The 23,253-nt window shown below is 37.4% G+C and overlaps 1 long non-coding RNA gene across 2 annotated transcripts; it reads left to right on the forward strand.

Moving 5' to 3' along the window:
• The first annotated feature begins 1,208 nt into the window (after positions 1-1,208).
• LOC112531815 lies at positions 1,209-16,992 on the forward strand. Of its 2 annotated transcripts, none has more exons than XR_003073814.2 (3): positions 1,209-1,252; positions 16,116-16,276; positions 16,758-16,992. It is a non-coding gene; the product is annotated as an uncharacterized LOC112531815 (long non-coding RNA). The 2 variants fall into 2 exon arrangements; XR_003073815.2 differs by lacking the exon at positions 1,209-1,252 and adding an exon at positions 12,163-12,258.
• Positions 16,993-23,253: the final 6,261 nt, after the last annotated feature.

Raw genomic sequence — 23,253 nt, forward strand, 5'->3', positions numbered from 1 at the left:
TTTATGTCATGATGTAACAGAATCATAGAATCATTCTGTTTCCTTGCAACCTTCTCCAGACTGAACAAGTCCAGCTCCCTCATCTTGTCTTCGTAGGGGAGGTGCTCCAGCCTTCTGAACATCTTTGTGGCCCTCCTCTGAAACCTCTCCAACAGCTCTACATCTTTCCTGTATTGGGAGACCCAGACTTGGATGCAGTACTCCAGATGGGGCCTCGCAAGGGCAGAGTAGAGAGGGACAATCACCTCCCTGTCCTTGCTGGCCACCCCTCTTATGATGGAGCCCAGGATACCACTAGCAGCCTGAGCTGCAAGAGCACACTGGTAGCTCATGTTCAGTTTTTCATCCACTAGGACCCCCAGGTCCTTCCCACAGGGCTACTCTCAAGGAGTTCTTCTCCCAGTCTGTATATATATCTGGGATTACTCGTACTCAAGTGCAAAACCTTGCATTTTTCTATGTTAAACCTCATTAGGTTCATAGAGGCCCAGCTTTTGAGTTTGTTGAGGTTCCTCTGGATGGCATCCCTTCCTTCTGACATGTCAACCAATTCCTTATCCAATGAATTGTCCATCCCTCAAATCCATATCTCTCCAATTTAGAGATAAGGATGTGGTGGGGAACCGTGTCAAAGGCCTTGCACAATTCCAGACAGATGATATCAGTTGTCTTTCCTTTGTCCACTGATGTCATTGCTCCATCATAGAAAGCTACCATATTGGTCAGGCACAACCTCCCCTTGGTAAAGCCATGTTGGCTGTCTCAGATCACCTGCTCATCCCTCATGTGCCTTAACATGTCTTCTGGGAGGACCTGTTCCATGATCTTCCCAGGAACAGAGGTGAGGCTCACCAGCCTGTAGTTCCCTGGATCCTCCTTCCTCCCTTTCTTGTACATAGCAGTGATGTTTCCCTTTTTCCAGCCCTCAGGGATTTTGTCCATCAGCCACAAATTTCCAGTATGATGGAGAGCAGCTCAGTGACCACATCAGCCAGCTCCTTAAGGACCCTGATATGCATGTCATTCAGTGCCATAGACTTGGATTGTCATGGTTTTGTAACTTCGCTATTGGTATTCCACATCATAACATCATGGACAAAAGAGAAGAACTACGTATCCCAGAGGACCTCACGGTCAGAGAAGGAAGACACATCACGGAAGATACGTCATCTGGTTGTGCGTGGTCTTCTTCGCTTTCGCTTGCTGCCGGGAGAGGAGTGGGTGTGCTTTCCAAGCCAGGCGCCTTCATCAGGTAAGGCTTTTGGTTTCGGAAACTCTCTCACTTTCTCTCTCTCCCTCTCTATCACTCTTTTGCTTTCTCTCATTTCATTTGATTTATTATCCTTACTCCCAATTAGATTGTATTATATTGTGTCATCTTGCATTCCAACATCGTAGTTAGCAAAATAAGTTCTCCTTCTTAGATAGTTGCCACTGCTTCATTTTTTTTCGGGAAGCCGGGGGGGAGAGGTCTCGCGAGCCTACTGCCCCCCTGTCACGGGCACAGATCTATCTAGGTAACTCCGTGACATGGATACACTCAATCTCATGAGGTGGTCTTGTACTTACTCTGTCCTTCGGGTGGGGGGGGATTTATTCCCCCAGTTCCCACCTAGAAGCTCAAGGATGCAATTCAGGGATGTGAGAAATATGAGAATCCTGGATGCCAGTGAAGACCAAGGCAAAAAACTCTTTAGGACCTTCTCCATATCTGTCACAGCTGGTTCTCCTTTCTCATTTACCAAAGGATGTACACCCTCTTTGGCTTGCCTCTTTTGGCCAGAATACCGACAGAATCCATTTATGTTGTTTTTAATAACCCTCACCAAGTTCAGTTCCATCTGTGCCTTGGCTTTCCTAATCCCCTCTCTGCAAGTCTGGGCAGCATCCCTGTATTCTTCCCAGGTGACATGTGCTTGCTTCCACAGCTGGTTCAATCCCTTCTTTTTCCTCAGTCTGACCAGCATGTCCTTGCCAAGCCACACCAGTTTCCTTCCTCCCTGTCTACTTTCGTATTCTGAGGGATGGAGAGCTCTTGTGCCCTCAGGAGAACATCCATAGAGAGCAGTCAGAGGCATCCTTAAGAATTAGCCAGACCCCATAGGACTGAGTGGCAGAGAACCATATGTTGGTCGTGGAAGGTCAAGGGAAGGATCTCTGCTACCATCTGCTGGAAGAGAGCAAGAAGGTCTTACTTTGTCCTACAGCTCCCCACTTCTCAGCAGAAGCTTTCTGTACAAAAGTCCTCTGGACCCTCAGCTACCAATCTGCCTACATGTGCACCATAGGAATGAAGAGATCATGCAAGGAGACCTGCTGAGCAAACCTGTAGCAGTCACCATATTCCACATTTTGGACCTATTAATCTTACTGCCATGCAGGAAGTATTAGTACAAGAATGTGTCTCATTTCATGGCACAATTTAAACAGGTCACCAGAGTGTTTCTGTTCTGCACCATTGGGCTCTACATCATAGCTAGAGGCAAGAACATAGAAAACATCTTCAGACAGGAAATGGTGCCACATACAATATTCCTCTAAATATAACAGTCTTCCAGGAGGCAGACACCAAGCAATTCTCTAGATAGATATGCCTCAAGGTATTCCAAGAATAAAAGCCAAAGAAATTTAATATTCACATTTCTTGTTGGAACAGTCAATGCAGTTATTTTGAGAACCAGGAGGCAGTCAGACCTTACTATTCTTGTTTGAACATTAAGGGAGTATTGGCACATGTGAGATTGAGAGAATAATGGTATCTATATCTTAGGAATACATACAGTCACTTCATTGTACATTTCCTTTTCCTACATTAGCTGTTTTCCTGGCACCTATTCTCTCAGCCTTGTTTCATTTATCCTTTGTACTTCCCTACTAATTTTCTTTACTTAAGAAAATTTAAGGAGAGCCCCAGTTGGGCTTTTTTTTTTTTTTTTTTTTGGCTCTTCTTCCTATCCATCTTTATCTAATCTATTCAGATTGTTTTGTTGTTTTTTTTTTTTTCTTATCTTCAGCAGCATTTCCTTACACTTTGTAACATTTTCTATCACTGCTTTTCGTTCTCCTTGTAACCTAATGTAGGTATCTTTCTGTTTCTCCTTAGTTCTCCTTACTTACAGGCTATTTTGAGTGCCCCTCCATACCTTTTATTCTTTGAATCTCTCCCAGTATACGTTCACTTCTTATGCCATCAAGCTGTCTCTTGCAAGACAGTTAGTGATCTTTTTTTCTCCGTTCAGCCAAAGGACTCCCTCAAAAATCTTCATATGGTATATGAATTTGTACTCAAGCTAGTACTACACACTAAATTAGACAGAACATTCCTACCATCTGTTCAGTGTAGCTGTAAAGAGTTGCACAGACATCAGTTTCATTGCACAGCAACAAATTTTATTTGTCTTACCCCAGGGACCATACCACACAGTGAGCACCATCTACTGGCATCTCATTACTTAGGGCATGTATGTATGTAGACATTAAGCACTTTTCTGTTCCTGAGCCTAGCAAAACTCATCTTCACATAACTCTTTATTTTTTTTATTTATTTTTTATTTATTTTTTCCCACAAGGTATTTAGCTAGGTGGCTGTTCATATTACTGTATGGTAATATCTGGATTTCTGACCTGATAGGGAAAAAAAACCAAACAAAAACAAAAGCAGATGTTTAAAACAAATTGTTTTGTATTAAAATAAACTCACATATAATTTAACACACACAGTTAATATGTACATATACATTTGAAGGCACACACACACATGGAGATGATAATCTTAACTTTAAATCATTTGCTCTTTGTTTTTATCCTAGGGAAGCCTACCAAAACAACAGCAACAACAAAAACTTAATCCCACAGTAATAAATTCAGATAATGCAGTGTGAATATACTTTACTGATATCCTGAAAAAATCTAATCTACAGAAAGGGTATGAAGAATGAGAGATTACAGACTACAAATTTAATTTGGACATGTGCTGGGTAGATACAAATCAGAGCTTGACAGGAATTTTCTGATTAGGATGATTTTGTAAGAAGTGAACTTTCCATAAACTCTGAATATTCTGTCAGAAGCTTTTAATTTCTTTGAAAGTTTCAAACTTTTTATGATGAGTCTTCATTTAGGTCTTTTATAAAGAAAAGATAAAGTTTGCCTTAAACATCTCCCCTTGTACACAGCTCTGGTGAGGCTGCACCTTGAATAGTGCATTCAGTTTTGGGCCTCTCACTACAAGAGAGACATTGAGGCTCTGGAACTTGTCTGGAGAAGGGCGACAGAGCTGTGAAGGATTTGTAGTACAAATATTATGGAGAGCAGCTGAGGGAGCTGGGATTGTTTAGACTGGAGAAGAGGAGGCTCAGGAGAGATCTTATCAGTATCTACATCTCCCTGAAAGCAGGTTGTAGCAGAGTGAGGTTTGGCCTCTTTTCCCAGGTAACTGGCAATAGGACAAGAGGTAATGGCCTCAAGCTGCAACAGGGGAGGTTCAGGTTGGGTATTAGGAAAGATTTCTTCTTGGAAGGAGTGGTGAGGTGTTGGAACAGGTTGCCCAGGGAACTGGTGAAGTTACCATTCCAGGGGGTGTTTAAGAGTATTTAGGGATATGATTTAATGGGCAATATTGGTCATAGGTGGACAATTGGATTAGATAATCTTAGAAGCCATTTCCAAACCTGTCAATAGTTTACGGGCTGGTTCAGCCCATTTCCGTGACTAAATGTGTGGGGGGGACCCATGGACCCACACTCTGGGAAAAGTAAAAAGGAAAAAGGGGAAAGGGTAGGGAGATGGGCCCAAAAACAAAGCAGTGACAATGAGAAAGAACAAACCAATTTACTAAGTAAGATATCAGAATGCAAGACAACACACTATAATACAATATAATGCAATATAATTAGAACTGGAGTTAATAAAATAAATAAAATGAGAGAGAGTGTCCTTATGGAAGGATGCCAAAGGCCTTACTCTAATGTTGAGGTGAGACATCTAGTCGGGCCGAGCAGAAGAGAAAAAAATGGGCAGTCTCTTGATATGAGAGCAGTTTTATCTTTCCCTCTGAACAGAAAATGGAAACAGAACATTAAACAGCCTTTTGGGGTATGTAGTATGTTCTTCTTCTCTTCTGGGACAGGTACCCAGAACTGGAGATATAACTCTTTAATTCTCAGCACACAACATGATGTTATGATGTGGAATAGTGATAACCGAAGATCAGAAAACCATGACAAAACCCTGTGATTCTATAACTCTATGATTCTATGAATGAGAACTTTCTTCCCCTTCTGTTTCTTGCACGAGAAGAACTGTAAGGCAATGTATGTCTACACTATACCAGTTAGCTAAGTGTGCCCAGATTTTCCCAAGTGTGAGTAGCATGAAATAGACGGGATCTATGACAATAAATTCTTTTACACTCCACTTCAGGAGTTGCTGTAGGCAAGCTAAACACTGAGAATGGCCCTTTGAGTGATGTAAATTCTGAGCTGTTTTAAGATACTATTTGTGACTAGATGATTTACACATGGGGAAATTGAACATTGGAATCATTTAATGGAATAGACAATCAAATTCCAGTTCCTAAAACTTCTCATTGGCTCTGATTGATCTACTGGCATAAACACAGAGGATTAAAGAACAAACCTAATCCTAGAGACAGATGTACTTCCCAACATTGCATATCATACCATGGGAAACCTGGAATCACACAGTACTCACAGACTGACTCGTTTGATACACATGATGAGAGATCTTCGGTGATAAAGAAAAATTAAGTCATTGTTTAACATCATTGACATGCATATGTTAACTATCAAATTAACTCAGAGCAATGACTGTGATCTTTATAAATATATATTACAAAATATATTCATGGATATCCTCTTGATTTTAACCACCAGCTAAACTGTGAGTTTCAAGATATTACAGAATATAATCTATCATATCACAGTAATTAAAAAGTAATATAACATTATAAACAAATTGTACTAAATTCTGATAATAAAGTACTGATTTAATTAAGTACATTTACACATTCTGTAGTGAGAAATACCACTGCAATATTTATAAGTCTGACAAAATAATCCTATGTATTTTAACAGAACAACTGATCCAGAACAATAAAGACCATGGTCGGGCAGTAAAATGAATTCTCAACATAAAATATTACTTTAAACAAAATATTTCGTTAGCCTAAAAAGCCACTTAATTATGCTGCATTATACTGGATGAATGAAAATGCACAAAGGCTACTAAGATTTTGTAGTGGATTTCTATAAAGTTCTACTACTTTTGCCAAATGAAATTAAGACCTTCTGTTTTACTTTTTAACCTTATGAAAGGAGAACACAAACTGATGTATTTATTTTTACAGTACCTTTCTCAATTGCTTACTGAGAATAAGTCTTCCCTAAACTGATATTCTGAAAATTCCCTTCCCATGCTTTCACATAAGATCATATGCATGCTTTTAAATTGATTCGTACCCTTGAACTTTTACCTTCATCAGTTTTATTCAATTTGCATTAAAATGTATTTCTTTAAAGGTTGAGAAGAAACAGGAACATGGAGATACACGCACTAAAAATAAACATAGGTGCTTACTTGAAGAAGTATTTTAGGTAGATATAAATCTTCAAGAGCGTAGATATAAAGTTGGAAGAGCGGAGAGAGCTAAGTGGAATATTGTAGGCTAGTATCTCAATAAGTGTAACACAGACAAGAAAGTAGAAAATGTAGGAAAATATATTTATGAATGTTATAATTTATGAATTCCTTAAAAACATTAGAGTAGCACTGCAATTCTCAGACTTAAAAAACTGAATTTCTCAATATGCTTTCAAAGCTTCTGAGTGATAAACAAAATTCTCTGTCAGTATGAAAAATATTAAATCAAATGAGAAGACCTCTATGTGTAAAACAGGGGCAGCACTGCCTTATCTAATAAAGTAATTCAGGCATTGAGGCTAAACTCTATTTGGAGCTTGCCAAAACAAAAGAAGATTGGCCAAAGTATTTACTTGTTCTTAACCTGTAAGTTCTTATCCCTACTCAGACAGTTGTTTTCTGAAGATACTAGATTTCTGTAGATCTCTATTGTATAAATCATTTCTTGGGATTTTCACATATGAACATTAAATAAATGAATAGCAACAAAAAAGAAAAAAGGAAAAAATTGACATTCCTCATGTATCTGCACACGTGCACACACATGAAAAGAAAGGAAAAGAGAAGAGGAGAGGAGAGGAGAGGAGAGGAGAGGAGAGGAGAGGAGAGGAGAGGAGAGGAGAGGAGAGGAGAGGAGAGGAGAGGAGAGGAGAGGAGAGGAGAGGAGAGGAGAGGAGAGGAGAGGAGAGGAGAGGAGAGGAGAGGAGAGGAGAGGAGAGGAGAGGAGAGGAGAGGAGAGGAGAGGAGAGGAGAGGAGAGGAGAGGAGAGAAGAGAAGAGAAGAGAAGAGAAGAGAAGAGAAGAGAAGAGAAGAGAAGAGAAGAGAAGAGAAGAGAAGAGAAGAGAAGAGAAGAGAAGAGAAGAGAAGAGAAGAGAAGAGAAGAGAAGAGAAGAGAAGAGAAGAGAAGAGAAGAGAAGAGAAGAGAAAAAGTACAGATACCTAGTACTAATATTTTTGTAAGAATCATCTGATAAATTTTTTAAGGCTACCTTCAACTAGAGTCATTCCAAATCTCACCCAAATGTTGTTGCCTGTGCACTCAGCAAAAGATTTGTGTTTCCTCTTAAAGACTTGAGAGATATTAATATGGGTTCTCTCTACTATCTCAAGACTGATTACACAGAATCTAAGTTTTTATTTTCACTAAAATAAAGATGGACTCTGATTTTCTAGTACAGCTTAAAAGTCCACAGATTAAAGTTACTTGTGAGAAGATTTCACTTTGCTACTGACACACACCCTTGAGATGTGGCTGGAAAAGTATCAATACAGAAATTATGGCAACAGTTATATTACACCTACTTGTGCTTAGAACGTTTAAACTTTGCTTGAAAGTCACAATATTTGGGATTTCTACAGGATGATGAGATAGCCCATAGCTGTTTAGAATAACAAAAGTGAACAATACAGTGCCAGAGGCAGGGAGAATGTAGGTTACGATGTAGTAACAAGATCTACAGTGCATGCATGCTTCTTAGCTTCTCAGGGTAGTGACATTTGAAATTAACCAATCACCAGCAATTGTCTTGCTGATGTAAGCTAGTAACAGTATGGTACCTGTTTAGTTTACCATTGTGCTGTTAGGAGCACAAGAGTATGGTGTGCTTAGGTAAAGGTTAAAAATGATCTTCTACATTGCAAAATGTAAATCTGCCAGAGAAAGAGTGATCCTTTTTCCCATTCTAGTGTATTACTTAAAATAAAATTGCTCTCTGTCTTGTAAATCAGCTAGAGGGCATCCCAAATTATTACACAGGAAATCAAGACCCATACTCCACAATGAATATAAGTGCATTAGACTAATGATATCCTAAAAACAGATACATACATACGTATATATATATATATATAGTTTAGTGACTTGTCTAATTTTGCTAAACATGAAGGTTACATTTATTTATTTGATCTACAGGATGGTTATCTAATCACACAATCAGGATATGGAACAAGCTAATTAGCTAGACTGGTCAATTTGTTTGTTGAAACAGAACATTTCCCCATAGCTTTTTCAGCTATTATGCAGAACTTAAAATCCAAATCAAAGAGCTTTTATTATATTCACAGCATACATTATCTATTAGCATTATGGATTTTCTCTGATGCTCCTGTCCTTATTTTCATCTCTTGCTACTTTGCAACATTCTCTGTACCTAACATAATTTTCTTTACTTCTGGGTTTCAGAGCTACTTAGCATAATGTGGATGTTCTCAGTCAAATATTGCTCATACTCTATGTAACTGAATCTCTCTGCTATATAGAACCTTATACACTTTTTGATTGAAATTTGTCTGTTAGAAATGGATTTAAAAGTAATTTAAGACCTTAACTCCATTAGAAAATCAGGGCAGCAAGGGGTCTTATTATCTTTGATGATTTATGCCTTAGAGGTTAGGGATGTTTATTTTTAGTGATAGGCAAGCATAGGACTTGAATGTTTTTACTGAAGCTGGGCAAATTCCAGAACTTTTTTGAGCAATTTCAAAAAATCAGGTGTCAGATAATGTTTTCTTAATGAAATCTCACATGTAAAGGTAGGTAAGAAAAAAATACAATGCTTTGTCAACCTGAGGAGGTGATAAACATAGGACACATTTATAATATATGGATTTACCTGAGTTAGAAAAAAAAATGAAATTCACATTGCAGATATAAACTAAAGAAATAACATACTAAAGGAAATAAACAAAAATGAGTCCTTTTTTTTTTTTTTTTCTAATGGAAAGAAGACAGTGATGATATCTATGAAATATATTTCTGATTTTTAATTATATACTGCCAAAGTCTGGCTTTCTGGGCATGACTCAACATTTTTGCTAATAATTTTATTGATTTGAAGTACTGGTAACTGTAGAACCAACTGTAGTACCATTAATTTTTCACTGAATACCTAAAACTATTAATCTCATCTGGAAACATTGCTTTTTTTTTTTTTTACAACATAGTAAATGATAACTTTCAGCAATGAGTATAAGCAATGAGCACCCAGACAAGTTGTAAGGCTCACTGCTGTCAGTGATTCTGGTAAACTACAGATACGTAGACAAACATCTGCATTAAATACTGTTACAAACTGTCAGTTCATCACAAGACAAAGCAATAGCCTTAAAATTCTCAAGCCAAGGTAATTTTATATTTTTGGGGAAAAAACCTCAAAAACATCATTTTAACTCTGGTCAGTTGTAGTCATTATTGAGATGAAGAGATCAAGACCTGTTCACTAAGCAGACTCTCCAGAGAGCTTTTCTTATGTCCACTTCTCCAATGGAGAAGGTGATTCACCAATATTCCTCTCAATGCATATTTAAAATGTCAGTTTATTGAGTCATTGAAGACTCTTTGAACTCTGTATATGCACAGTCTCAATAGTTTGCATGTTTCAGCTCTTCAAGGGTCATGTACAGCAGTAGCGCTGTAACAAAGCATCAGGAAACTGGTGCAAATAGGATGGCTGAAGTCTATTCCTCTGCCTACAACTTTTCTTCATAATCATAACTCTCACTTGAAGCCTAGTTCCAGGCATCATGTACTCATCCATAACTGAGGTAAAGAGCTTTAACTTCAGTCATCATTGCCTCTACCAGACTTATGCATCACTACAAAGTTTCTGCAACTGTCTTGTTTACCCACATACTTATGCACAATTAGCACAAGGGATCTTACTAATTGATCAATGACTGTAGCCTGTAGCTGGACCTTCCTCAAAAGAGGTTTTTAAAACACCAATTAAAAAAATACTTTGTTAACAGAAAATTCTATTTCCCACAGTGTGGGAAAACAGAGGAAGGTTGACAAGTACTCCACACTGCAGCCTTGGAATAAAATACTTTCTTCCAGCCAACTCAGGAATAATTTCCTTAGCTGCAGCCAAGGTTGTCTCCAGTGTTACCAGCTCTCAATTCCTGTCTTACTAGGCTCTCTTAAAGGAACAGGAGTAAAGAAATTGAGAAGGATAATTGGACAGTAACCCATCCATCACATAACCCCATAAAATATATATCCCTGCATAGCATGTGTTTACAATTAAACTGCTCAGCTGGACAGCTTTTCTTCCTCATAGATCTAGACAGTTTTTAGTATTGCATTGCCTTGTTATCATATGCCAAAATGGAGTGGACTGCACCATGTAAATTCAAATTTGGTCCTGTTGTTCCTGCATCCTGTGTTGTGTGCATTGACTTTGCTCCTGGGCAGGCCATGCAGAGAGCTGCAGTCTCAGCTAGTTCTGTACCACAAGCAGTGCCCTCCCAGGAACAGAACAGTAATGCAGCACAGGCACACAAGAACTGGAGTTTTCTTGCCAGCTGAGACAGTGCTGGAAATATCTGCCACTCTGCCTTCAGCACCATTTTGTCTACACAGAAGAAGTAAACATGCTCCCTAATCTACCCTTCTTAATGTAGGCAAGCTTTGACTGAGAGGCAAATAGCTGCAACTAAATATCCCCTGACTCCAGAGATTTTCCTCTGTATTTCTGTGTAAAGGACTATGCCAATTAACAGACAACATAATAGAACTAACCATGTTAGTTAGGTGTTTCTGTCCTTCACCCTGAAACTGGGGTTTCTATGTCATATAAAAACCATAGTCAGATAACACAAGTGTTTATAAATGGTGATTAAAGCTGTTCATAAGGCACCAGCGTGACTCATAGTTATAAATCTTGTTATCCTTCAGTGAGCCATAAGCACTTGTGCACCCACAGCTCATTTAGAAAGTACACAGTTCTGCACTCTTCAAAATGTAACCCACAATACAAATTTAAATCATAGCAATTCATTTAAAAGAAAACACTTTGAGTTTGATGGGGAAACTTGTTCTTTCAAACTACAACTATTTTACTCACTCGAAGAACTATCCTAAAAATGTAAACTTGTATATTACTATGGCTGCCATTGTGATAAAAAGCAGACACACCACAGAAACATTAAATTCAAGAACAAAATTTTAAAAAATGGTTTTTTTTTCCTCAATGACATTCTGCTTCAGAGACAAGAATAACTGCATAACGCATGAGTTCCTAGTATCCTTGGAAGCTGAATAGTGTCTAAGCTTAAATGATTGCCATGAATCAGTAGAATACCTCAATTTTCTTTTACAGATTTCTCTCCAGCATTATTTTTCCTTTTAAATATAAAATTCTTTGCCAAACCACTCTTGTCAACAAGTCCTGATAAGAATCAGGGAGCAGAATTGTGTTTTTCAGAGATTGTATGGGTAATAATTAAGATTTATATATCTTAAGGGAGAATTATGAAGTGAAATGCCTATCATACTTGTGGTACAACTGCATTATATTATATATTTGTTATATATTATAGGCATTCAAGAAAATTTTAGTTAAAGAATAATGCACAAATCTAACAATATAATAATACACCTGTAAAAATTTCCAAATATGTTGCAGACAGTTTCATAAATTTTCCTTCATTTTTTCTGTAGTAATTTTTGAGATCCTCTAATTCTCCCTAACAATGCCATGCTTACTTGTTTCCATGTGTGCCCAGATGTTACAGCGAGAAGCAGAGCAATTCCTTTTAGAAGAAGTGTACCTTATCAGCAAAAGTGGGTTTGCTGCTTTGATTGAAGTAATGTTGTAGGTGCGTATAGATTGCCTCTGACAAAAGAACAGCACAAGGAAAAGCATCACGTGATACCAAAATATGAGGCTGTTTTTTCCCAAGAAGTTTAACAACATAAGCCTTTTACTAATTTCAATAGGATATGAAACATTTCCGTGATTAGAAAAATCATATTCATGTCTACTGCCTGAACCAAACATTTGTACAGTTGCCTTCAGCTAAATTAGTTACCAGTACAGTAGTGTTAATATTTCTCATTAATTTCATAATCTGTGAATCCCGGTTTTAAACTTGAAATTTAGACAACATTTTAGAAAGCACTTCTAGTATATAGTATAAATTTTAAAGTCACTTACACAAAGTACTCAGTCATAAAACACTCTCATTCTACTTTAACACTGGTTGACAGAATAATGACACATACTGTGAAATTTAAGTAATGTAAGTAAGAGCACTATGTCGGGGGTATTATGAGTCAAGTATTATGAGTAAAAGGCAAAATATTCTTTATGAATCACATGATAACTTTTCATGGCAAATCACACTGTTATCATTCCTCTTCAAAGAATGGGAACAAGAATTATAAAATTTTTCTGGGAGGATATCAGAAGTCTTTCCAACGAACTAGAAATACTGAGGTTTTTCTCACGTTTCTGAGTAAGGAAATAATTGTGATACAGTGGAGCTATTGAAAAATATTGCTCTCAGCTCTGAGAATCTAGTTAAAAGGTAAAGGCATTGAGTCAACACTCTATATTAATGTAGAAGACTAAAAAGAAAGTAGGCATAATAGACAGAACAAAGTCCAGAAAAGACTCTATTATTGTGGAAGAGGATAGTTAAGCATAGTAGCCAAAGCATTGGCTTTAGTGAGGGGTCTGAAGCACAAGTCTTATGAGGACTGGCTGAGGGAGCTGGCTGGAGAAGAGGAGGCTCAGTGAAGACCTCATTGCACTCTCCAACTTCCTGAAGGGAAGCTGTGATGAGGAGGGGTTTGGCCTCTTCTCCCACGCAATAAACAGGACCCGAGGAAATGGAAGTTGTGCCAGAGGAAATTTAGATTAGACATAAGGAAAAACCTTTTCTCTCAGAGAGTGGTCAGGCACTAGAATGGCCTGCGCAGGGAGGTGGTGGTTTTGCCATCCCTGGCAGTGTTCAAGAGGTGTCTGGATGAGGTGCTACGAGATACTGTTTAGTAGCTTGTGGTAGTAATGGTGATAGGAGGATGGTTGGACTAGATGATCTTGTAGGTCCTTTCCAACATTGTCATTCTATGATTCTACGATTTAAAAGAGCTTACATTATCATAGAGACAATGTTGAAATTGCTTGATTGTGATAAACTAAATTCCTAAATTATTAGGAGAATTTGTTCACCAGTATAACACAGAGCATAATTCCTTGAAGAATACAATAACTGATACTTTGGAAATTGCCTCTGATGTTATTTTTAGAATGATCTTGACAAACAATATGTTCTGTAAAGATGGGTCATAAACCTAGTCATTGTGACTTGAATCGAAGCAAGACATATTAAACTAGCCCTGTAGCTAACATTCTCCATTTCAAACCACAGGATAAAAAATACTATGGAATCAAGTCAATGAAGTGAGCTGGTCTGAGAAAAGAAGACAGTACAGGAATCAAAGGAGTCAAAATCAAAAAACCTCTTTCCTCTTTCCCAGGTTTTTATTAACAGATTGGAATAAAAGTGCTTGGTTCGCATAGCTGCTAATGGAGGAGATGCAATAAATCTTTCAGCTTCTTACAGCACACATTTCAAGTAAACTACCCCCTAGCAAGGTGTCAGTCTTAAACTGATTCACTCAGAAAAGACGAATCTGCTAAACTCTGCCCCTCCACCAATACCTCTGTCAGATAATAATAATATTAATTTAAAGAAACAAACAAATTTGTTACTAAAATCTAAACTTGGAATGAAACAGGAAAAGCTTTCAGAGTCCTTCATTTATGTCTTCTAGGTGCATATCTGGAGAAATCTAATATATAAACTCCTCTTATCTTTTCTTTAATGTGTCCCTAATCCCTGGATTATACACTTAAATATTTACTGATCCTAATTAACCCTTTGAGTATATAACCTACAAAGTCAGACTTTTCATTTCAAGGCTTTTGTTGTTGTTGTTGTTGATGATGTTAATTCTGTTAATTTTGTATATTTTCAACAAGAACTTCACCTAAAGCAAGATAGATTTAATGGCATGAAGTGTTGACATAACTAATTCAATTCAATGTATAAATCTGAAGATATCACATGCCAAACTGAACATGCAACAAAAAAATTTAAGCATTCTGAAGTGTTACTGTCAGTAGGAAGTACCATCACTACGGTGAAACTGATATACAGATCCAGAACAGTGTGATAAGAGCAACAGTTCTTGGCAAACACCAGAAAACTGAACAACATCCTTTCCTTTACTATGCTTTAGTTTTTTGGCTACTGCTATGTACTGGACAATATGGAAATATCATAGAATCATAGAATCATACAATGGCCTGGGTTGAAAAGAACCACAGTCATCATCTAGTTTCAACTCCCCTGCTATGTGCAGGGTTGCCAATCACCAGACCAGGCTGCCCAGAGACACATTCAGCCTAGCTTTGAATGCCTCCAGGGATGGGGCATTCACAACCTCCTTGGGCAACTTGTTCCAGTGTGTCACCACCTGCTGAGTGAAAAACTTCCTCCTAATATCTAAGCTAAACCTCCCCTGAATTTCTTAATATGAAAGAAACTTGCCTAGAGGTACGGACAACAGCACATCATATAGGTGAAATAAATGATGGTGCAATATGCTGCAATCCCTGCTATCAAGTTATGATTCTGATTGTAATATGTAGTTCAACATTTAGAATACAAGCTTGAAAAATATGTACTTTCAAGTTCAGCTATATTCTAGTGAAGACACAACTTATTCTCTAACCAGTTATGCTAAAGTCAAGCAGTGTATAGCAAAGCTATTTATTTCATGATCTTGTGTCCAAGTGAGTGATTACAAATCTCTGCATGGAAGTGCTGCCACTCCAGGCTCTTGTCTGAGAAAGATTACTAGTTTGGCTGAGAAAGAGTATTGGACTGCATTGTAGTGGCAGCACTTCCAGAGAAAACAAACCTCATTCTCAGGAAGTCAAATGTGGACTGTGTTTGGAGCTTAAATTTTATTTTGAATTTTGAATTTTGGAATCAAGGAATATTTTTATTCATTTCTACTGGAAAGGAAGAGAGAATAAAAGTTGAACAGAATTTATTAAGCATGTTTTGTTTAATAGAAAAGAAAAGAAAAAAGAATATAGGAATTTTGCCACTTTTAATAACCATTCGATAAACCTTGAATGATTTAGTAAAAGGATTTGTGTATTCTCACCTTTGGCACACATAATCTTTCAACAAGAATGAGATGTCGCATTTAAGATTCAATTATTGCACTGTGTTACTATAGCAACTCACGGGGAAGGTGCATTAAGCAACATTCAACAACTGCAGAAAAACCCACTCTAATTTATAAGCAGTCTATAAATGAAAGAAAATTCTCTTCAAATTTTAACTACCTAATTTTGATGACTATATAATGCATTTAAAGATGGCTGTTTTTATCACAGGACTGATACTGCCTGTAAAGCTCAGAAGAACAGCCAAATTTGGAGTAAGAGCAATATTCAGATGAAAGACTAATTCTTCATTAAACCTTGTGATAGAAGATCTCTTTGAACCTAATCTAATTTTTAAATTAAAACCACCAAGTTGCCAGCCATGAAAAACTGACAGTTTCACTAAATTCAATGGAGCAAAGCCAATTTACATCTGTAAATGTTCTTAGTATTTTTTGAAATAATAGCACTTTTTTTTTTTTCCAGGATTGGAAGACTTGTTGATAATACTCACAAAAGTGAATGGGCAACTCTGAGAGAAAGAAGATGGCAAGTATTTAAATCAATTTTAAGCCAAGTAAAATTTGAAATTGAGTTGATACTATTTTTGAATTGAATGCTGAGATGAAGTTCCTGTCCTAACACTGGTAAGTGTATGCACTCAGTTTTAAGAGTGTGATCTGAAATGCTAACAGTTGCTGCTAATGCCTACTGTTGAATACATTTTTCAATTATTATTATTATTTTAAATAAAGAAACAGATTTTTATCTTTAATGTTCTACTTTGTCTTGAATATATTTGTCCTGGAACAAATATACGTTCTAACATTTACTATGGTATGTTTTTTGGTCTGTCTGATGAAACCTCTTTATACTCAACCAAATATCTATCTAGGAAGTGGGCTTTAGTATCATCTATAGATTCATCTTCCAAATGCAGAATAATTCAATATGTTTGCAATGTGCAAACTACTTGTGCAGCCCACTTCCAAAGAAGAGCTTTCCAAGATGGCTTCATTGCTCTAGGAAAACAGAAGAACATATATGCCTATAGAAAATGACAGCAATCAAGTCAGATTCTTTATGTGTTAGGGCTCTCTTATTTTTGTTTTCTTATTTTTCTCTTAGGATTGTGGAATGAAGTCTGAAGTAATAAAAAAAAAGAGAGCTGAGAGGGTGCTGAGAAGTTCATCCAACATCATTTTTCTGCTGAAAATTGTTTACAATATTTACCTCCATTTTTAATCATAGAATCATAGAATCACGGAATCACTCAGGTTGGAAAAGACCTTAAAGATCATCAAGTCCAACCATGACCTAACCATACTACCCCAACAACCCTCTGCTAAATCATGTTCCTGAGCACTACATCCAGACAGTTTTTAAACACTTCCAGGGATGGTGACTCAACCACCTCCTTGGGGAGCCTATTCCAGTGCTTAACAACTCTTTCTGTAAATAAGTGTTTCCTAATATCCAACCTAAACTTACCCTGGTGCAACTTGAGGCCATTTCCCCTTGTCCTGTCACCTGTCACCAGTGAGAAGAGACCAACCCCGCCCTTGCTGTAAGCACTTTGAGATACTGGAAGAGAGCAATAAGGTCTCCCTTCCACTTCCTCTTCCCCAGGCTAAACAGCCCCAGTTCCTTCAGTCTCTCCTCATAGGGAAAATTCTCCAAGCCCCTCACAAGCCTTGTTGCCCTTCTTTGGACCTGCTCTAGCACCTCCATGTCCTTTCTGTATTGAGATGCTCAAAAGTGAACACAGTACTCAAGGTGAGGCCTCACCAATGCCAAGTACAGGGGCAGGATTACTTCCATAGTCCTGCTCATCACACCATTCCTGATACAAGCCAGGATGCCATTGGCCTTCTTGGCCACCTGGGCACACTGCTGGCTCATATTCAGCTGACTGTCCATCAGTACACCAAGGTCCCTTTCCATCAGGCAGCTTTCCAGCCACTCCCCTCCAAGCCTGTAGGGTTGTCTGGGGTTGTGACCAACATCATGTTCCTATCATGTTCCTATCATGTTCCTTCTCAGTGCATTTTCTTGATCTTTGCTAAGTACAACAGAGGTTGCAAATTTCTTTATTTATCTTTTAAATAATTATAATATTGAAGATAAATAGAGCTGAAATCAAAATTAGCATAAGAGCTTTGAAGCTTTAGTAACAATACTGCCTCTCCTTTAGTGAGAAACTGGTGTCAAATTACGAGCCATCCAAATAGAAAGATGACTGTTACCAGAGAAGTAGATCAGTGGGGAGAAGATTGTTTAACATACATAAACCTACAAATGTGCAGAAAGATGAAGAGACTGTTCTGAGGTGCTAATAAACTGAAAAGCACAAAATGATGGGGCTCACTCCTTGAGTTCAGGAACAATGGAAGGTGAGAATGGTTTTTGAAAGTTAGACAGGTATTGTACTTTTCCCTGTGCATTACTGGTTTCTTCTAGTATTGTCTTTAACATTTTTTTAGCTACCATCAAACCTTTAATATCAGAGTGTTACTTATTGCTTGAACTATTTAAGAACTTAAAAAAAAAAAAAAAAGAAAATTCAGCATGAACCTAGTGAGATTTTGTTCTGAAAGTTCAACTATACCCAGGATTAAATTTAAGAAGATCAAGACTCTAAGCCATCAAAGGGTATCTCAGCATAGCTTCTTCAAAGTCCATTTGATTTCCGTGCTACGACTTTCTGAAGGTCCTGCAATTGTCAACAATAAAAAATTAAGCTGGGCCAATCTAGTTATTTCATGATTCACAAACAAATGAAGGTTGGCTTCCTCAGTGTCATAAGGCTGAACTTCCATATCACTTAATTTTTAAGAAATACTAAGCTACATTAACTACATATTTGTAGAAGCCTCTCTTCTCTGCCAGCCCTTTATTTTCATCAAATATGTTAGAACTTAGCCTTTGAGATCTTTATATTTCATTCAGTTTCATCCACACTGAATACAAGAATTGAAAAGTTACAGGACAAGGTCAGTGACACAAGGGAAATAAAACAATATTCATTTGTTTGGAAAACTTCAGTACAAGAGCTTTCCTTTTTCTCTTTCTGGATGTGCCCAAATGCTTAAATACACAAGATCAAGAACTTCTCATTTTGTTACATTTAAGCTTACGTAATTTGCTCTCATGGAAAGTTTTTTTCTGTTTCACAAGAAAAATGATATATATTTATTTATAGAATTTCAGTGTATTATATAGAATTTAAATGCCATAATTTTCACAGTCCTTTCTGCAGGTCTTAATTTTTCAATGTTACTACAGTAATTCTTTTAGATATTGTCTTAGTCAAGCTAAATTGCTTCTTTCTGAAACAGATCTAATTTATCTGGATTTTGTTCTTTTATAAATAATATAATAAGATGTGTGGTGGTTTTTTTTTTTTGGTCTCTATAGCCTTACTAAAGTATTGTCTGTATCTGTTATCTATATTATTATCTATAGCCTTACTTAAGTGTTTCTCAGGAGTAGACACATACACAAATTTCTGTGGGAATTCTGCCTTATTCAGAAATGTGTCAGAAATAAATTATGATTAGATAATTTAAAACGATTGTTATAATGTGCATGTGCACATTTTGAAACTGAAGGTCACTCTGACAATCTTAACTCAGTTATTTTCTGCCTCTTGAGCTTGCTATATTTTTTAAACTTCATGGTCATAATTCCACTCCTGTTGATTGATGTATTTTACATTACATTCACCAAGTAATCTTAAGTAAATAAGGGAGGTAAATGGATTTGTAAAAGCACACCAGACTTCTATTCCCTATGTTTGAAGTGTTTTATAAATATTGTTGTTAGTACATCTTAATTCTGCTGCAGAATGTAATGTACAAAACCAAGCTACACTTTACAGCTCACTTTCTGTTCATGTGTTGTTGAATCAGGCAGGTACTTCAGCATGTAAAGATTTTTGCCCATTTTTAACTTAAAAGAAACAGATCTTATTTACAATAATCCATACTTCCAATACTTTTCACTTTTTAAACTATTCTGATAATGACTTTTCCTTTCACATCCAAGAGATTCCATAAAAAATATTATCACTTTTACATGGCCCAGTGACTATGTTGGAAACAGTTCCTTATTATGTATAAGATAAATGCTTAGCAGATAACGTTTATTAAAATTAAATACTTACATCATGAAAAGAAAGTTGCTTAATAGAGGAACAGATGGCTAATGGGCTGTGACTAGCCACAAATGATTTGTGAATATTACAGCAAGAATCTATCAACAGATAGGAAATGATTCTGGACAAGAACTAATTGTCTGGAGTCAGTACACAATGTAATTTTAAACAATTTCATTTTGAATTTTTTCTTTCTCTTTGTCTCTCTATCTTTTTTTCTTCCTTTCTTCTTGTTTTCTTTCTTTCTTTCTTTCTTTCTTTCTTTCTTTCTTTCTTTCTTTCTTTCTTTCTTCCTTCCTTCTTCCTTCCTTCCTTCTTCCTTCCTTCCTTCTTCCTTCCTTCCTTCCTTCCTTCCTTCCTTCCTTCCTTCCTTCCTTCCTTCCTTCCTTCCTTCCTTCCTTCCTTCCTTCCTTCCTTCCTTCCTTCCTTCCTTCCTTCCTTCCTTCCTTCCTTCCTTCCTTCCTTCCTTCCTTCCTTCCTTCCTTCCTTCCTTCTTCCTTCCTTTCTTTCTTTCTTTCTTTCTTTCTTTCTTTCTTTCTTTCTTTCTTTCTTTCTTTCTTTTCTCCAAACATCATGAACAATGTGATGGAGTCACTTTGCTGGAAACAATTCATCAGAACTGACAAGTTTGTAGAGCTTCAGACTATGAAATCCCAGTTGGTCCAATCACAGATGCATTTGTCATGCCCATAGAGAAATTATTATGGCTATATCTTATAGCCTTTCCCACTGTAATAACTGGCCCTTGGAAATCCGTCAGTTTTGCCAAATAAAAATGCACTAGAAAAAATTTCTTCAGAAGACTCGGAATAATATTTTTTTTAATAAGAATTATTTTTCGTACTTTACTTTTTTCTCTCATGAAATCACTTGAGAAGCACTCTAATAGAGCATGTTAAATATGACAGTCAATGTAAAAGCTTTGTTCTGTTTGTCTGTGTTCACAGAGGTATTCTGCATCCCAGTGCGAAAGCAGATGTAGTGTCTAAATTCACACATGAACTCTGTCTGTACAAAGAGCTTCCTTTTGGGCAAAATAAAACCAATTTGTTTACTCCTTATAAAGGAGTTAAAATTCTGACTACCTCATTTTTTTCTATCTTTCTCTCTGTTCTTACCAGTAGTATAAAATACACAAAAACTGTCCAGAACAATATGAGAAACTCATACAAAGTTAATCAATAAGATTGCTTGAGTGATTACAAATACTAATATGGATGTATTTAAGCTTATTTAGACTCAGTAATTCCTGGTCTTTTTTTAGTATCTGCTTTTCACTTTAGCAAGTTGTAAGAAATAATTACTATTGTTTTAGGAAAATACCATACAGTAGTATACAACCACAAGCAAGATAAACAGAAGACTTAACTTCCTTATTCAGTATTCCCTAGTATTGACAGCTAAGAATTGCATTAAATTTTCTAAGTAACTATTTTGCAGTATAAACTAATGTTCTAATTAATATCTGATTGTCTTGAAGTCACAGTTAGCTGGTGTTTTTTAAACATTCCAAGGTACATTTTTCAAACATAGTCTATATATATGTATCTTTTTCTTCTTTGGCTGACTTTAAACAAGAGAGTTATTTCAATCTGACCAGTCTGGTGGCCATCTACGATGGAGTCAAGGCTTTGATGCATGGGAGAAGGGCGGTGAATGTCATCTACCTGGACTTCTGCACGGCCTTTGACATGGTCCCTCACCACATCCTTCTCTCTAAATTAGAGAAGTGTGGATTTGAAGGATGGACTGTTTGATGGATTAGGAATTGGCTGGCTGGACACAGCCAAAGGGTTGTGATTAATGGGTCTGTGTCAGGGTGGAGGCTGGTCACAAATGCTGTCCCTCAGGGGGCAGTCTTGGGACCGGTGCTCTTCAACATCTTTATCAATGACATAGATGATGGCATTGAGTGCACCCTCAGCAAGTTTGCGGATGACACCAAGCTGAGCGGTGCAGTCGATACGTTGGAAGGAAGGGAAGCCATCCAGAGGGACCTGGAGAGGCTGGAGAAGTGGGCCCATGGAAACCTAATGAGGTTCAACCAGGTCAAGTGCAGGGTGCTGCACGTGGGTCGGGGCAATTGCAGATGTCTATAGAAACTGGGGGAAGATCTCTTTGAGAGCAGCCTTGTGGAGAAGGACCTGGGGGTCCTGGTGGACAAGAAGCTGGACATGAGCCAGCAGTGTGCACTTGCAGCCCAGAAGGCCAACTATGTTCTGGGCTGCATTAAAAAGAGGGTGGCCAGCAGGGAGAAAGAGGTGACTGTCCCCCTCTACTCAGCTCTTGTGAGGCCCCATCTGGAGTACTGCATCCAGGCCTCGGGCCCCAGTACAGGAAGGACACGGAGCTCTTGGAGAGGGTCCAGAGGAGGGCCACTAAGGTGATCAGAGGGCTGGAGCACCTCTCCTATGAAGACAGGTTGAGGGAACTGGCTTGTTTAGCTTGGAGAAGAGAAGGCTCCGGGGAGACCTCATTGCAGCTTTCCAGTACTTGAAGGGAGCATACAAACAGGAAGGGGAACGGATGTTTACAAGAGTGGATAGTGATAGGACAAGGGGGAATAGTTTTAAACTGGGCCTGGAGAGGTTTAGCTTAGATATTAGGAGGAATTTTTTCACTCAGGGTGGTGACACACTGGAACAGGTTGCCCGAGGAGGTTGTGGATGCCCCATCCCTGGATTCATTCAAAGCCAGGCTGGATGTGTCTCTGGGCAGCCTGGTCTAGTGGTTGGCAACCCTGCACATAGCATGGGGGTTGAAACTCAATGATCATTGTGGTCCTTTTCAACCCAGGCCATTCTATGATTCTATAATTCCAGATCATATAATTCTGTATTATAAAGATCAGAAAAATGGATGTATTTTTTTTCATTTATTTTAATAAATTCTCTTCTTGTCCATTTCTTAGCTCTTAAAACTTGAGTAACAATTATGGGTATCTAATTAAAAAAAGAAAAGAAAAGCACAGGGAAATGTTCTTCATTAAAATAACATGCTTGTACACTTGAAATTTAAAGCCACATTTTTTTGAAACTAAGATTTTTTTATTAAATTCATTGTTCTCAAAATTCACGTTTACTTTATGTCATAATATTCCTAAAGCCTAAATCATCATGTTTGCTTTTATTTTATTTTTGAGATCAGTACAAAATTATTAGTTGCATAAGGTAATATTGATCTCAGGCATAGGCAAGTGACTGTTACAATAAGCATGAGATATTGAGACTAGAACACTTGCACCTACAATATCAGCTGAATCTTCTTCTCAAGTCTCTGAAGTTTGTTTGGTAATCAGTGATGAAGTTTTAAACACTTCCTATTGATCACAGCATAAAATTATAAATGGTTTTGTTGTTGTTGTAAGTTTCATTTTTATTTTTAGAAAGAAAACTTTTTTTAGATGCTAAGGATACCACTATATTACATTTTTATTTCCATGAAATAAGACTGAAGAAAAAAAAGGAA

Source organism: Gallus gallus, chromosome 2, assembly GCF_016699485.2.
Source record: "Gallus gallus isolate bGalGal1 chromosome 2, bGalGal1.mat.broiler.GRCg7b, whole genome shotgun sequence".
Taxonomy (NCBI): domain Eukaryota; kingdom Metazoa; phylum Chordata; class Aves; order Galliformes; family Phasianidae; genus Gallus; species Gallus gallus.